Genomic DNA, 17,523 nt, shown 5'->3' on the forward strand with positions numbered 1-17,523 from the left:
CGACGGACAGTATACGGAATGAACGAGAATACTTGTGCACATTTAACAGATGTCTGATTATCTTTATGTCCGACTTATTATATAAATAAACACGCTCTATAATTAAAGGCCAGTTAAATCTCAAGTATTGTATTACAACCTGTTTCCGGCGACGTTCGCTTCTTTAGATTCCTATGTTCTTATATCTCAGGGACCATCTATGACAAATTTAATTACGGTCGCCTCAGTGACTTACCAACGAATCATTGTCGTATATTATTGGCCGTTTTTGAGTTACAAGTCCTATAAGTTACGTCACATAAGTGCAACTACGAAACAACCTAAGAAATATATTTAGGATGATGAAATGTGATGCTTTCGTCAAAAGCATCCTTGTGTTGCAAGTCATTTTAAAACACATAAATGTATGTCATTAAAATTCAGAAGTACAAAGTAAAATATTATTTAATTCGTAACTCGATTATATCATGAGAATTCAATATAAATGTCTGCAATCAATTCGTAATATGACCTCTGACAAGTGTCAGTACAGATTTCATTAATGACTCTTTTGAACTCTTACATTTATCGATGTATACAGTTCAATCAAAAAAAAAATAATTTATTCATTTTATATAAAAACAGAATTTTAATTGAAATGAAAATTGTATAGATTACGGTATTTTAATTATTGATAGATTCAAATTCTGAATACCAGCGTGGGTATGATGATTATTAAACCATTCGTATTTGCTAAATGATCAACCTCTAAAGTGACACATGTTTGTACAGACTCCTTTATATCAAACAAGTTCGAATTTCAAAATAATTAAATTTCGTAGTTAAGCTTTTATATAATTAATAAATAGGAAAACCCGACAGACGTTTCTATATAAGTTAATGTGCCCGGAAGCCTGTTGGTGACGAGTTACAGTAAACTGACTAGTATAAAAACCTTCTCCGTGGAAAACAAATATATGCACCAAATTTTATGGAAAGCGTTGAAAACGAAAAAGTATCGAAGTTTGTTTATTTCAAACGAACGGTCCTTTTTTATCACTACACAGTACAAAACAAAGTCACTTCCCGCCGTCTGTCTGTCCCTGTGTATGTTTAGATTTTTAAAATCACGCAACGGATTTTGATGCGTTTTAATGAGGTTTTGAATAAATAGAGATATATACGTATAATATAGTAGAGAAACACTGATACTTTTAAAGGTTTCTAATGTGGTGCTATAAATAAACACTTTTTATTACCCTTACATTTCAAATGCTGGCTGAACTCTATGAAATAGATCAAAATAATGCACTACAATATTGTATATCTTAAAAAATTATACAAAAAAAACCGGGATGATACATATCTATCTATTAGGAATAAGCTACAATAAACATTCTATACCCTTTACTTTTTATGAGAAATAATGGCTTATTTAGGAAGCGTTTTTAAACAATATAGCATTAAATCCTTATACAATAAATTCCCCAAAATATTTAAATGAATATTTTCGAATATAATACAGATATAAAATGCACGGCGATTAGGCGATAGCGATTGTTTTGACTAATGACAAAATAGCTTTGAACGTTGTATATAAAGACATTCTGTAGTATTCATGTATCAGCACTGCACTCGTGCGAAGCCGGGGCGGGTCGCTAGTATATAATAAATGATAAATCATTATCAAAGTATAAATATAGTGTCGTGTAAAATACACATGTGCATATATGTATTTGTGACGCTTTAATATCGACCATGTTAAACAGCGTCTCTAAATATAGACATTAAAATTAAATGCAACCTGGACTGTTTATATTAAAGCATAATAACATTTCGTAGATTTTCATTTAACTGTATTCATTCGACTCTATATAAATACATTCATTTGAAGCACATGTCGAATTTATCAAAGGAATTCAATTTCATAATCAATGAATAGCTTTTATTAATAATAATAATCGCTTAGTATTAATAACAAGTGACAACTTGATGGGTATCTATATCATAATGAGGAACTAAATTCGTTATATTTTCTTTTTATAATATAATGAGCAATATATAAAAGGTTTACCAGAAGATGCAACGCGTTTTGGGATATCATACTATTATTTAAGGAGCTGCCCTTCGTAATTCCATCTGCTCTAAATTTGGACAACTCAAGTGACAAGCTTGAATTTAATAATCTCAAAGATTTCATAAGGCTATACACATATAACAGTGTATAATGTATTGTTCCGAAGTACAATAGCTGTCTTATCGAATATCAGTTCTATGATTTGAAGCTTAGCAATGTTTGAATGTAAAATTGCGTGAAGACGAATATCGCATACACCGAAGTGTATTGACAATTAGTTTTGTTTGCTCAGTTGTATGTTGCGCAATCACGACACGTCTGATTGGTATCTCACAATCGTATTAAGGATGTTTCTAGTTACAACCAATGTGAACGCACACAGCCGAATTGTATGGTTGTATGCAGTATTTTAGATTTAGCTTGTTAGTTCAACGTAGACGGAGAGAAAATTGTCGGCCCAAGCGCTTTTCAAGCGAACGCTGCGGAAGCCGTTTCAGATACACGGAAACTTTATTCGTTTAATTTGTAGATCTCTGAAATGTCTAGAAATCAACGCGTTTTGATATATAAAATAGAAAGAATATAAGTAATTATACTATCTCTATTAATTTCTCATACTGTATTATTTCTTATCATAATTAATAACGTACAATTTTGCTGCATCTTCATTAAATTAGACGTGTCATACGGAAATTTACCCGAGTTAAAATAGGCGAATCATAATTACGCTAGTTTTGTCTTTAGATTTTCTTTTGTTTTTCTCTTTTTTTATAAACCCCGTCTCAGTTAAGCAACGGTCTGAATAAAAACATATTTAATAATCATTAATTATTTAATACATATATTTTATTAATTATTTTTAATAATTAAAATATCAAATTACTTTTATAGTCAGTTCTGGTGATTAATGTCGCACTAAAAGGAAAATAAACAGTAATGAAAATAGAAATAACCTTTTCTCATCTTGCATAAACTGAATCCGATACTCAAACAAAATGATAGGATGTTGTAAAATATACTTGCATTTGTAAACTTGAAAGCTAATCGCAATGAGGATAAAGTTTTCAGAGTAGATGAACTTGCGAGCTACGCTTAAATCACATCTGGAAATAAAAATGGCGCAACAGAGTTCTGTTAGAAAAAACTTCAAAACTTGACGATGAATACAGTAATGAAAAAGTAATAAAAAAATTCTCAGAACAAGCGATATCAACTACAATAATTATTCTAATTAACGGACGGAAGCATCAATACCGCGTATCAACATCGGTTTTTGTGAATTTATTTTTAAACATGGACGAATTTTGTTCTTCTTTTTGACCAGAATCGCTCAAAGTAAATCTTGTTATGAAATAAATGATCGTGACGAAATCTCTGTCCTAATTTATAATTTATATTTCATAATACAATTTTAGTATTTTAGATTTGTGTAAGATATTTATTAATTAAAATTACTTGTGATTTCAAATGTCACATTATTTTTTTACGTAATATTTACGGTAAAGATTTTACTTAATATACAAAGGCTCTTTAATATAATGTTCAAAGTAAAATATAAAGTCAAACTACAAATGGATCTTCGATGGAAATGTACTCACATCAAGTAATTTTTGTCATTACTAATTAATGGCTATTTGAGTCGCCTGGACAAGCTTTCAATCGAATTGAAGCAACAAAAATCGAATTCAAGGATAAAAATGCCATCGTTCTACTTTAACGAATAATTTGATATTTTATTTTATTTCTATACGCAATCATGATCGATAAATGACTGATTGATCAACTGAATGATCAACTAATATCGCGCAGTTTGCTCAGTTAAGCGATCTACGGCATTTGATTGAAAATCGTAAAAGGCTAAGTTCAGATAGTTAGTGTGTTTAGTACTGTATTTGAGTAATTAATTTAGAAACAAGCTTTCTGCTTGACTACGCACTACAAATTACATTTCGATGTATAAAGAAGAATGTAGAATTAGACCAACTCACCGCTGTCATTCTACAAATTAGGCGCTAAGTTTTTCGATGTTTTTGAGTAACATTTTCCTGATGTTGAAATATTATCTTTGGTTTATTTTCGTACTCCCGATTTCCACTTAAAAAACGGTCTAACGAAAGTCTCTGTGACGGGACTATCGCATGCGTATTCCAAGAAATATGGCTGATAACATTATCTTCGAGGACATAGTTACCCAGACTGTTGAAAGTTTTAAGAATACAAAGGCATTTGCTATCTTAATAATTGTTTCTCACTGCAATCAAATCTCACATTTATATAAATTAACATGTCAGATATGGGCTTCGTCTGAAAATATTCTTAGATTTAATTGAAAGTAAATTTTAAGGCGCTTCAGCATTGAATTGACGTATGTTTGAAAATCATTTTGCTATAAATCTTGTACCAACTAGCAACTGTGTCATATAAGAAGGAATTAAATATATTTTAATTTGGCGCAAATAGGTTTAGGATGTCGCTAAATAATCGCCTGCACTTGCGATTCAACCAGCTTGTATCGGGCCGTACCGACATGCTATCTTCCCTTTGCCCTTTCTGCTCCCTGGCCAACTTGTTTGTTTTTGGTCACACCTGTTTCCTTGTTCTTTTTTTACTCATGATATGTTTGATTATTCTTTAATGAGACCTCAGACTATAAATTGACAAATGAAAACTTCAAAAATATAAAACATATATGTATCAATATAATGTACGATGAACTTTGTACTTTTTGCATGAAATCCGAACCTTACCTCATTAAAATATTAGTTTAAGTATGATTGCTCATATATAACGCGCGTTCGTATCCAATGAAGATATCCGTTTTAACTAAACTTCCCAGTTTCGAGGAAACGCGCGGGGCTAACCTCACTAATCCCCATTCGTTATTCCCGCTAGCACGACTTCAAAAGTGCAAACGTGTTATGGCTCACTCTGTATATAGCGTCTTTAAAAAGCGAATGTTTAGAACTCGATGATATTTTAAAATATCTATTAAAAGACATCATAGAAGTGTGAACACTTTTACGAGTACTCTCGTATAAATTATTCTCGCACGATATTTATTATTGAAAATGTTAGCTTTGTGAATATTCTAAAATGTTACAAGTGTGAAAAATGGCAATTTTATAAATCGTCCAACAGTCCGTAAATGTCCGACAGCTGGACTAATATCTTCTAGCTTTTAGAGGAGAAGCTTTTTTGAGGTTTAGAACCTTATTCCAACACGCTGCTCCAATGCGGATTGATCGGAGATTGAAGTTGATTGTAGAGTTATGCCACAGTCAAAACTTTGTAAAAAGATCGCAGTCATTGTGCGCTTAAAACACATTAATTTACTTGGTGGTAGGGCTTTGTGCGAGCCCGTCTGGGTAGGTACCACCCACTCATCAGATATTCTACCGCCAAATAACAGTACTCTGTATTGTTGTGTTCCGGTTGAAAGGGTGAGTGAGCCAGTGTAATCACAGGCACAAGGGACATTACATCTTAGGTCCCAAGGTTGGTGGCGCATAGGTGATGTAAGGAATGGTTAATATTTCTTACGGCGCCTTTGTCTATGGGCGGTGGTGACCACTTACCATCAGGTGGCCTATATGCTCGTCCGCCAACCAATGCCATAAAAAAAAAACATGCTCAAAATAAATTAAATTCATATGATAATATGATATACATCCAAACAAAATTCCACTCCATATTAACACTTTAGAGCTGATAATTATTATAAAAACAAGGTTGACCTTGCTCCTTACTCAGACATCTAATATAATAGTCACGATTTGGTTGAAGAAACTATTAGGCATAAAGATACGTACTTAATTATTAAAGATAAACGAAGTAATACTGTAATTGAAACATGCGTTAATATAATTAAAAGCATGTTAAGAGCTGAGATTAAATGCTTAACCATCTAAATTCTTATCAGTTTCGAGTGCAGGTTTGATGATTCAATACTTTATTTTTATTGTGTGACATCTAACGAGGCGTTTATATTAAATAATTTTAAAGATATTATATTCTTGGTTGTGATTTGTAATATAGCAACAATAAATAGGATGACTGAGTGTGGATTTTTGTATATTTCAAGCGCATATATAATAATTACGACAGTATCAATGAGTTACATAGAAAAAGAAACATTGAATATTAATAAATGATTTATAGTGGCTATAATATATACATTTTAGGAATATTGTCCGAGTTTAATTACATCGAAATAGTAATTTCATTAGGCCTGCGGCCAACAGCAATGCCAACCATTATAATGATTACTTCATGAGCATAAAATCATTGCGCTCTATTATTTGAATATAAATTCTAATAAATATGAAATAACAATATAGCAGACTTTTCCGCCATTACGTCAATATAAAATATATTCTTTTGTTTTTTATGTGAAACATTTATTAACGCTTTAGGGGTAATAAGAATCGATCCTATGCCGTGACGGCTTCTCCACTATTTATCTCTCTGCTCTCTCCTTCTCTTATTTTGTGAGCGTCACGTTCGTCGCTATGAACTATTATAATATAAGATAATAATTAATAATTTAATAATAATTATTATAAGATATGTTTTTTTCTAAAAAGGTTTTATTTAATTTTTTGTTATTGGATTTCTTTCATTTAAAATCGATATTTTACATCAGGTCGGCTGGCTGGGTTCGTTACGGCCAAATTTTGTTTTTAATTTGAAAGCGCACTTCTCGGTAATGGGTAGCTTCATAATTGAATTAAATTCTCCACAAAATTTTCACTCTTAATAATATTATCAATAAACTTTAAAGTACATAATTCATATTCAAATTTTACCTATTTTTATTTCGCCAGAATCAAGCTTTATACCAATGTTAACATTAAGAAAAATATATCAGACATGTTATATTTATTTACATAAGAATTATTTACATTAAGGCCTTAATATAATAATAGATATCTGGTTTTAAAACAATTATATCTCAAATCTTGATCAAACTTCATGAAGTTCCTTTAACATGACATAATTGAATGCTTATTATATGGTTCTTATATTCTATATTGTAAATTGTCATATTTATAATTAGACTATTTGGGTCGATATTCATTAGTAATTACATATTAATTACGTGTTTCAAAAAAATGTGCTGTCGTTCACATTTTTTTCGAATATAAAGATTAATACACTTATTTTATCGGCGTCATAAATTTTAAATTTTTTAATGTATACATTTTTTGTAAATAAAAAACATGGACACCATATTTGATGAAGTAATAAATGCTGAACATAACTTTATTTTATTATGTCGGTGTCAATATCAACTTTTAGGCAGTATTATTTTATATTTAATCCCTTTACTTTAATGCGTGTCTGATATATGTAGTTTGTCATTTTGTCTGAAGTCTGAAGGAACCCCATAACCTTATTCAATAAGCGGAATATTAAAAAGCAAAAATCAAGAATTAGCTAATCACATTGTCCAGCTAATTTCATTGTTTTGTGAGTCAAAAATAATACCTTAGGTATAAAATATTCATTCATTTATAATTATTATTAGGATTACATTAGGATTTCCTTTTTTTTAAGATGGTTAAATATAGTCAAAAGTTTAAATTTCCTTATCATCTCAATACAATTTTCGATAAACAACATTCCACCAAATTTGCTTTCTGTTACTGTTTTCTACGATGTAAATTATTTTTATAATCTATGCCCTTTTAATTTAATTTGTTTTGATCATTCCGCGTGAATTACGCCAGTGGTAATTAACTCCTCTTTAAAACGAAGTCATGTGTTACTACAGTTAAATACTTCTGTGTTACGAATACCATGTGGATTTGCATTACAGATTATTTTGCTGTAGACACAGTCAATGATTTATATTTAATTTTTATAATTAAATATCAATTCCAAGAAATACATACGTTAGTTGTTAAGCAAAGGCTCAGTAATCAACATTACATGAATATCAGCAAATTGCATATCGAGTTTTAGGTTATCGTCTTAACTGATCAGAAATAATAAAGTGGCGTGTACCAGTGAAGAGCAAGCGCCTTTTCACTATCTGAGGAGAATTATTTGGAGCTCGGAGCTTATCACGGATGAAATCCTGCGACCGAAACATCTATTCTTTTTCTGTAAAACTGTAGTTTTCATGAGAAAATTTTTAGTGTTACCATCTCTTTATGAATATTGCATAAACTAACAAATCGTTAGTATCTTCTTGAAAGCATTTAAAACTTCGATGTCATTATACGAAGTTCTTTTTTTAAATTTTCAGATCATACGCTTTAATGAATTATATATAATATATTATATAATTATCAATGAAAATTAAAAAAAAAGTCGGCTTAAAGTTTAACCCTAGTGGCACTCCCGAAAATGCTACCCGGTTATTATAGAGAATTTAAATACAAGACAAAGTAAGCAATAGTGGTGTGCACTATTTCTTACTGCACGTGTAGATAAAAATTGATGAAAGTTATCTTATTGAGTCATTTGTCATACGTAAATATTTTTAATGTAATTATTATAATAATTTTAGCATTATCAGTAGCCTTAAATATAATTATTTTAATGACCTGCCTATAATATGTAATATGACGTAAAATACGATGCAAAATGTATAATATTAATTTATATCTCCATATTTTAATACCTTATGTCTCCATTGTATCGAGTAGCAGATATTAGGTTGGACTCCGGCCTTGCTGTAATAAAGGTATCTCTTTTGAACCGTGACGCGTTACATATGGCGACGCTCCCTTGGAATCGTGTGAGAACAATAGACGTTGTGTAGTACATATGTACTCTTTGAAATTAACAATGGAATGATGTTTTCGTGTAAATAATTATGCGTGGAAAGAATCTTTTCACAATGTATGAATCCATTTACCAAATTGTTTGCGTTACTTTTTATCTTTTAGTCGTTAAAGAATATCAAAGCTATGCAGTTATGAGCCGAGATGGCCGAGTGGTTAGAACACGTGCATCCTAACCGATGATTTCGGGTTCAAACCCAGGCAAGCACCACTGAATTTTCAAGTGTTTAATTTGTGTTTATAATTCATCTCGTGCTCGGCGCTGAAGGACAACATCGTGAGGAAACCTGAATGTGTCTAATTTTAACGAAATTCTGCCACATGTGTATTCCACCAATCCGCTGCTCCAATAGCAGCGTGGTGGAATATGCTCCATACCTTTTCCTCAAAGGGAGGTCCCCTTTAGCCCAGCAGTGGGAAATTTACAGGCTGTTAATGTATGTAATGCAGTTAAACCAAAGGCTTACGTAATGGTTGCCAATTCTCTATGCAATATTCGAATGTTTAAACTAAAAGTAAAAAGTAAAGGTTTTTAATTTCATCCTCCAAGGGCTTACGAATGTCTGAAACTTTTTTCACCACGCCGAAACATGCATGTTCCCTCACGATGTTTTCCTTCAACGCCGAGCGCGTAATGAATTATAAAGATACATTAAGCACATGAAAATTCAGACATTGAACCTGCACTCTAATTAACCCAGCATGGCTTAAATATTGATTGTATATTAATTAAATTGGCGAGATTAAGCGGTTTTCCTATGTACCTGCTATGCATTAATATTATAAAGGATAATGTAATAAACTGTGATGACTGAGTTAAGCCCTGCTTTATTTAAGATGGAAGAATCTCTTTTTCTTTTATTTTAGTTATTTGTCGCTTATAAATACTGATATAAGTGTTATTGAGCGAGTAAAAGCCTCAAAAGTGTCTTTGAGTTGGTTCTAACTCTCACTCGAATTTAATGTTTACGTATAATCGACTACATTCTTTTCATCTAAATTTCGATTGAACGATATAAATTTTCACTTTGTTTTATTCGCATGTGATTAGTAACGTCATATCGTCAACGTTAGAGAACGTATCCCAAAGAAACGTACAAAGTCTAAACCTAACAGTGTATATACTTACCGTTTTATTGATAACTAGCTTGCTGTGCCCGAGACTTCGTGCGCGTTTGAATTTAAGTTATTTGGACATTGTAGCGTGACTTTATTGTTATTTTATATATAATTCTAAAATAAAATTAGCCTAAGTTACTTCTTACATCGGCTCTCTGCCAGTGAAAGTCCCGTCAAAATCGGTCTAGGCGTTCCAGAGATTAGCAGGAACAAACGGACAGACAACAAAAATCATAAAAAAAATGTTTTGGTATATGTACCGTGTATACATTCATATGCATTCAGTAAAAAGCGGTTATTTTAATATTACAAACGGACACTCCCATTTTATTATATGTATGTATACAAATAAATCTATATCTAGATAAATATAGATTTATTTGTATACAAAGTCAGTACCCATTTGTCGAAGAAGCAAACATTGGTTTTATATTTCCATTCTAAACATGACGCTATGTATTTTACATGATTCAGGATCTCATGGATACCTTAAACGCTGATATACTTCCTTACGTAATAGTCATAGGTTATTTTCAATGAATGAATGAATGAAACATTATTGAGTCCTAGCTTAACATAAATAGACATAGAAAAAGTTACCTCATAATTATTTCTTCAGTACAAGGTTTTCAGTATTTACATGAAAAACTTTGTCATGTATGTTTACTAGTGGACGTAATGTAAAAATTTATGTTTTGTCTTCTTTGACATTATTATCGCAAAAGAAAAAAATATATAAACTTTATTTTCAAACGGTACTTTTTTGAATCGTACTTTTGCCAAATTTAAAAATCGAATTCGTTTTACGTTTCAATCTTCGCTGCACATGCTCGTTCACCGGCTATCGAGTTTTAGTTTCAGACGTATACCAAGCGAATGTCACTATAAACCCGTTTTTACGAGATAGGGATTGTTCGTTGATCGGAGTTAATGATTGACAAACTATAGAATATTTTGCACTCGAACGCTCGTCCAACTGGGTTACTATTCAAAACACAAAGTAATTTTATTTATATAAATAATATTTTATAAATGTAAGTATAATAATGAAAATTTGTGTTTAAAAAGTTAGTTATCTCATATAATTACACAAATTCAAAACAGTTTAATACCTTGCCTCCTTATATTTGGTATCATTTATTTTTTATTATTTCTTTGTTCGGTATTGATGAACTTTATCGTTATCAATAAAGGAATGCCAATTATAGTTGAAAATAAAAAATGTTGATTTTCAACCACTGGGCGAACACTTGTTTTATAAAAATGCTGCATTCGTGTGATGCTCAGAAATATGTTACAGTTTAAAAAATTCTACCTTTATTTGACGATTGGATAGATTCGATTGCAAACCCGGAGAATTCTGCGTATACTGTTAATTCTGTTGGTGGTAGTAGACGAGACGTTTAATCAAATATACCATATGTCGTACGAGAAAGTTAGTAACTATTGACGAGTTACGTCGTGTTTCTTGAAATCAGTCGTTATTGATAGCTCTTATTGACTTCAGATTACATAAGCATTACTTATTTTCATAGGCACAAAGGTATGTTCAGAGCATATTCAAGGTTCAATGTGTAATATAGAACAAGATTTATATATAATAGTGGTTCGCCCGCGTACGCGTTTATTAAAAAAATTTTTTATGTATTTCGAAACCTATGACAGGTTTTATTCTGATTTCATTTCATTGTAAACTGAAGTCGCTCATCTAAATTTTGCACCAAAATTATAAAACCTTTTTTTAAATAAAATTTTTATGCCAAGTAACGGTCCTTCTCCATTAATGATACCATGCTGTGAGTTGTTGTCAATTTGTATCTTAAGTTAGTTTCCAGAACAGACTCGAGATATTGCAACGTATAGTTGACCGTGGGCTCGGCAAATAAAGGCCGATTTTGTCCAAATTTAGTCCTTGGCTTTTAGAACTTCATTGGAAATTGGTGACGTTTCAGAAGGAAAGGGAATGTTGTGATTGAAAGTGTGAAATCGATACAGAGCAAAAACACTCGTTCGCCTTTAACTGAGTCAGAGATAATGTCAAGAATATGACAGTTATCTCTGATCCAGATAACTTGCAATCGGGTTCCGTTCATCACGGTCAAGTTACGAAGCAGGATGGCAATTGAACCAATTTTAAATTTTAATTTATGTGGTAGAAGTCTTGACAAGATGAGAGCCACCACGGGCAGAACCTGCCGAAAATCAGCACCAAGTAAGTCGACTTTGCCACCAAATGGCACATGATTATTGCCGGTGATAAAACGGAGAAATCGATCAACTGCCTTTAGAGAGCTACTCCTGATGCCATTGGCGCTTCGGCCCATATGATCATGTTACCATCAACACTGGTATAGTTATGCCAGACGATGACTCATCAATCATGTGTTATGGAAAACGCAATGGTTTGCCTGTCAACGGCTGAAGCTCTTCAAAATTTGGCCATTACCGATTTTTTATGTGCAGCTATCATCCCATAATCACTGGGAAAAAATAGGTTTACGCTGTTAATGTATAAAGAAGATTAATAAACTAGGTTGTTGATTGGTATTTATGTACTAAATTTTAACGCCTCGATTGTCTAGTTTATAACGAAAGTCATGAAGCTATACATGTATAAGCCGGTTATATGAAAACGGTCTGAGATCGAGGTGGAACACATTATCTAACTGTATACTCGTACTAATCAAACTCTGACATATCTATATGAAATGAAATACGTGACTTTAAATTGTTAATTATACATGCGGAATCTAGATTAAACTCGAGGACTTGACATCTGTACGATGAACCGTAACTGCGACTCGTATAGAAGGATATTGTATACGGCGTTATCGTATTAGGCGATCGTGTATTGTTTGGTTTGACGCCAAACTGGCTGTTGATTTACGATAACAGAAAAGAGAAGTAGGAGAATATTGTATACTTAAATACATTACTATCCAACATCATATTTAAGAAAGCATATTTTGTATAGGAGCGAAAATGAAACTGGAATCTTTTTTGCTACATACTTTATTTCACAGGACCCTCTTCTCGCTTGGCTCTCGAGCTTGGCCTTTGTGTATTAGCAGTAGGATCTCGTGGTAGAATAGAGAGCAGTTCAAATGGTACTTGGACTGTTTCGTGTGACTGTTTTATGCGACGATATTAAAAGAATGTACTCGTAAGTTGAATGAACAGTCGAGGGCGGCTTTGTCGCTGCTTTTGTGTGCGTTTGGAAACTCAGTGGCATATACATCCTTAAGAAATAAATTATATTTGAATGTTTTAGTTATATTTAGTTTTATCTTTCTTTATGGCATAGGTTGGCGGACAGAACTGGGCCCCCTGATGGTAAGTCGTCACTACCGTCCATAGACAATGGTACTGTACAAAATATTAACCATTCCTTACATCGTCAATGCGCCACCAACCTTACGAACTCATATGTTATGGCTCTTGTGCCTGTCGTTACACTGGCTTATTAGCCTTTTATATCGAAACACAATAATACGAAATACTGAGTACTGTTGTTTGGCGTTAGAATATCTGATGAGTGGGTGGCACCTACCCAGACAGGCTTGCACGAAGCCCTATTACCAAGTAACTTGGGAATCGATGTCGATTTTTTTAGATAAGTACAGTTCAACATTTTCAAGTAGCTGTTGAGATAAAAGAGTATAGTAGTGATATTTCTAAATATATTTCCAATAGCACCTTGAGATGAGAACTATTTATATTGAGAGCTTAAAAAATAATATATATACATATATGAAAACGTAAAATTGTAAACTATTAGATTATATGTAATCTATTTCACGGGAAACAATAATTTTCAATAGTTTTTGAGTGATTTGTATATACTAGTAATCACTTCGATGAATTATAATGTACCGAAAAAGAAATTAAATACATTAAAATTCAATGGTGCTCGTTCAGGCTTAAAATTGTAACCCTGAATATCGTAATGACTTTTATTCAATTAGTGATTTTTTTTTTAATAACATAACATTTATAAACGAAAACTATGAATATGCAGGAACAAATAAATTTAAAATTCAATCCTAAGTATTCTCTCCCATAAAATCATATATATTTTTTGTTATTACCATTATACGGCTCCTGTTGAATGTGAACCGCGGCTACGAGCCGAGTTAGCTTGGCAACGGTTTCTATTTGAATATATAATAGATATTAATAACATGAATTTAAATAGAAATTCATTTCATTGGGTTATTATTTGACAATGAATAAATACAAGAATTTTATTAACTTTGGTATGAAATTTTACATAAAATATATTTACAGTCGCATCTTTACTTTTAGTCGAATGGTTCAATGTAAATATCATATGGTCTTGGATTATTATGAATTGGGTTCCGCACAAATAACATGAACTCAATATTCGTTTAAGAGAAAAGAAAAGAAGTTAGTGGTATCGATCACTCATCCGCTCGTATACACTATTCCAACCATAACAGGAAAAAAGCCAAATAAAGAGCATTTGACAGCAAATTGACGCGTTATCATTGGTCGAGAGCTTGATTACTCTATGATATTCACTATGGAATTGTGAAAAAATGGCGTTTTGAAAGTCAACGAAATTGTTATCGGAATTTTGGAAGTAAAATTAAAATGGAAATAAGTAGTTAAGTGCAATAGCGTTGTATTATAAATAAATATATAATAATCATAAACTCTTAATAGTTCATAATATAGGTGCGTTATTAACAAATCGTGTGGAATACGTAAATCTAAGGTTTGTTTATCTTTTTTCCTACTTCCATTGGAATAGGCTGTAAATTATTTTATAGCCAATATTTTAATACACTATATGTTATGTTCTTAGTTCAAGAGGAAGAGAGCCATCATTATATAATATACAAGCAAAGGAGATATAAGACAGTGTCGTTATTGGCACATTGACATTAGGGGGGAGTATATTTTTTATAATGCCAATGTCTAAATTTGAAGGTTACTCCAGGTATATTTTTTTTTTTTTAAAAAAGCTCCGTCACACTGTTAAGATTTGCCCAGAAGTAAGAAATAGTCGGGCATCTGTGTACCAGTTTTATAATTGAGGATTTAATTTTAAATTACTTTCTAACTTCATTTTGAACAGACAAAACCCAATATATTATCTATAATTACATACATAAATTTAATTTGTTTCATTTTTGTTAAATAAGAGAACCATAATCATCTTAAATAAATATATTTATAAAGGACTTATAATTATGGAGCCAGAGAGAACTTAAACTCCAGCAGAAAAATACAAACAGTTAATTAAGTTGACTGAAGTTCACACTTGGCAGCAAAAAAATGCAAAAAAATAAGGAATAGAAGTTACGTCATAAAGTACGCAGTACTTCCATTTAAATAATTCGTTTTCACAAAATGCAATGCATCCCAACACATTTCACATGCAGGACGCGATACAATAACTGTAGACACTAAATGTGTAAAAATGATTTCTGAAATAGAGCTAATTTAAATTTAATTTTATTATGACGTAACGTTTAATTGCTTCCTTCAAGGGTACTTGATGAAAATAGTTACAAATTTTCCTGCGCACTATTAATATAATTAACCGTTTTATCGTTTTAAATGAAAATTCATTTGGTCCTCAAATTAACAAAGTTCCAAGTGAATTCAACATAAATTATTATTTATTTTCATCGCATTAATAAGTGAAATATTTTTTAACACATTTTTATATTCACAATTTTTATTTATTTTTAAAGCATAGCGACACTTTTTCACAAACACACGCACTTACAATCCACACGGAGTGGCATTCTGGATCCTTTTGACCAAATACTAATACTGCATCAATCCAAAAAAATATTTTAAACAGGAAGATGGACTCTTATGATTACTTGTTAGCTAGGTTGGAATGTGGTAGACATTCCAAATTCGCTCAGTTTTTTTACAAACTTTCCTCAAAAGCGACTAACAAGTGAAATTCCTCTTGCTACAGCATGGCCGTTATCTCTCTTCCCATAAATTTCATAGCTTTTGCCTTTTTTGAAACTGAGCAGCCAGACTCGGCCCATTATTAGGATTGAATTTTTAATTCCATAGTATATTAATGAATACTGGCTTTGTCTATATTCGCAAATATAGTCTCAATTAAAATAATTTATTACGGGATGAACTCGTTCTGACATATCCTGTGATATGCCTTGATTTCAGATGATTTAAACTAGAATATTAAATTACTATATTCTGGAGCGTGATGAATGGCCTTTATAGATGATGAAGGCATTTGTAAGTTTTATTTGCATTTGTGTTTCTTAAAATAATTTTTAAATAATTAAAAATATCAACGCTTCGAGTGTTGAAACCTATACTCTTTTTAAAATCGAATAATAAATAGTCGTGTACTTTTTTACACCCAAATACAAAAAAATGCAGAAAAAAGTATTTTTATAAAAAACGGTTACACATTATTTTTTTGTATTTGCAATATCCAAGTAAACAATAATTAGAAGGAATCTTAAATTTTATATTTGATTGTAAATTACTACTTTATATATCAAATATTTTAATACAAATATAATAGTGAATAATTTTGAAAAATCTATGTTTGTATACTTCGTTGATTGAACTTTTTAATCGACTTTGAAACATCGTGGCTGGGAAAAACAAAAGGCATTTCCAACGCTGAATTTCTTCCAGATATCATGATATCATGTTATCAGATTTATGTTAATCACTTAATTTGTAAGTTATATATACTATGGTATCTTAGGTTTAAATGGGATTTATATTCTGGACATTGATGTCAACGATGAAGTGATCGAAGCGAATGAAATGAACGGAAACTGTAACCTGATTATGTAACATAAACGCTTAGCTTAATTACTTACCGCTTATGAATCCTGCAACTCGACGTTCACTCAAATTAGTATCATTTTTATTGAGTGCTTACATTTTGCACTTTTGTATAATTTCTATTACCGTCATGAATTAGGACCGTGTTGTGAGAAAGGTTTTGAGAATGGATGTGGATGGAAATAGAGGTAGGGGACGACCAAAGTACTAGACTTGTGAGAAGTATGGAAGAAGAAGACATGCTGCGCCGACCCTAAGTAAAATTGGGATAAGGGCAGGAGGATGATGATGTATAATTTTTTATATTACTGACAACGTCAAGAAGTCAATAGTTTTCGCTTTTAAAATTCATTCATTTTTTAAAGAAAATTAGTAAATACCTTTTGGCATAGTGACTCGCGAAAGATTAAAAATATTGATATGGTTAATATTTTAATAGTACATATATATATGGGCGATGGGGACCACTTACCATTACGTAACTCATTTCATTTCATTATCTCATTTTTTTAATAAAAAACTTAATAAAACGAATTCCAATGTTTACATATTCAAATATGTGTTACGAATATAGCACTATTATATTATTACTTTTTGTACGCTCTGTCTGTTAGGTTATCTGGAAAAGCCGATTACTGAGTGATTAACTCTTTTGTAAGTAATTTGTTGTTACAGTTACGAATGTATCAAAATAAAATTTTCAACGCGTGATATATCTGGAATAGTTAAAAATCTCATTAA

General features: G+C 31.5%; 1 protein-coding gene across 1 annotated transcript in view; it reads left to right on the forward strand.

The window, feature by feature from the left end:
• LOC125075881 (peroxidasin) overlaps positions 1-17,523 on the forward strand; it is a 70,008-nt gene that overhangs the window by 37,957 nt on the left and 14,528 nt on the right. The window lies entirely within an intron of this gene.

The sequence above is a fragment of the Vanessa atalanta genome, chromosome Z (assembly GCF_905147765.1).
Source record: "Vanessa atalanta chromosome Z, ilVanAtal1.2, whole genome shotgun sequence".
In the NCBI taxonomy this organism is placed as follows: domain Eukaryota; kingdom Metazoa; phylum Arthropoda; class Insecta; order Lepidoptera; family Nymphalidae; genus Vanessa; species Vanessa atalanta.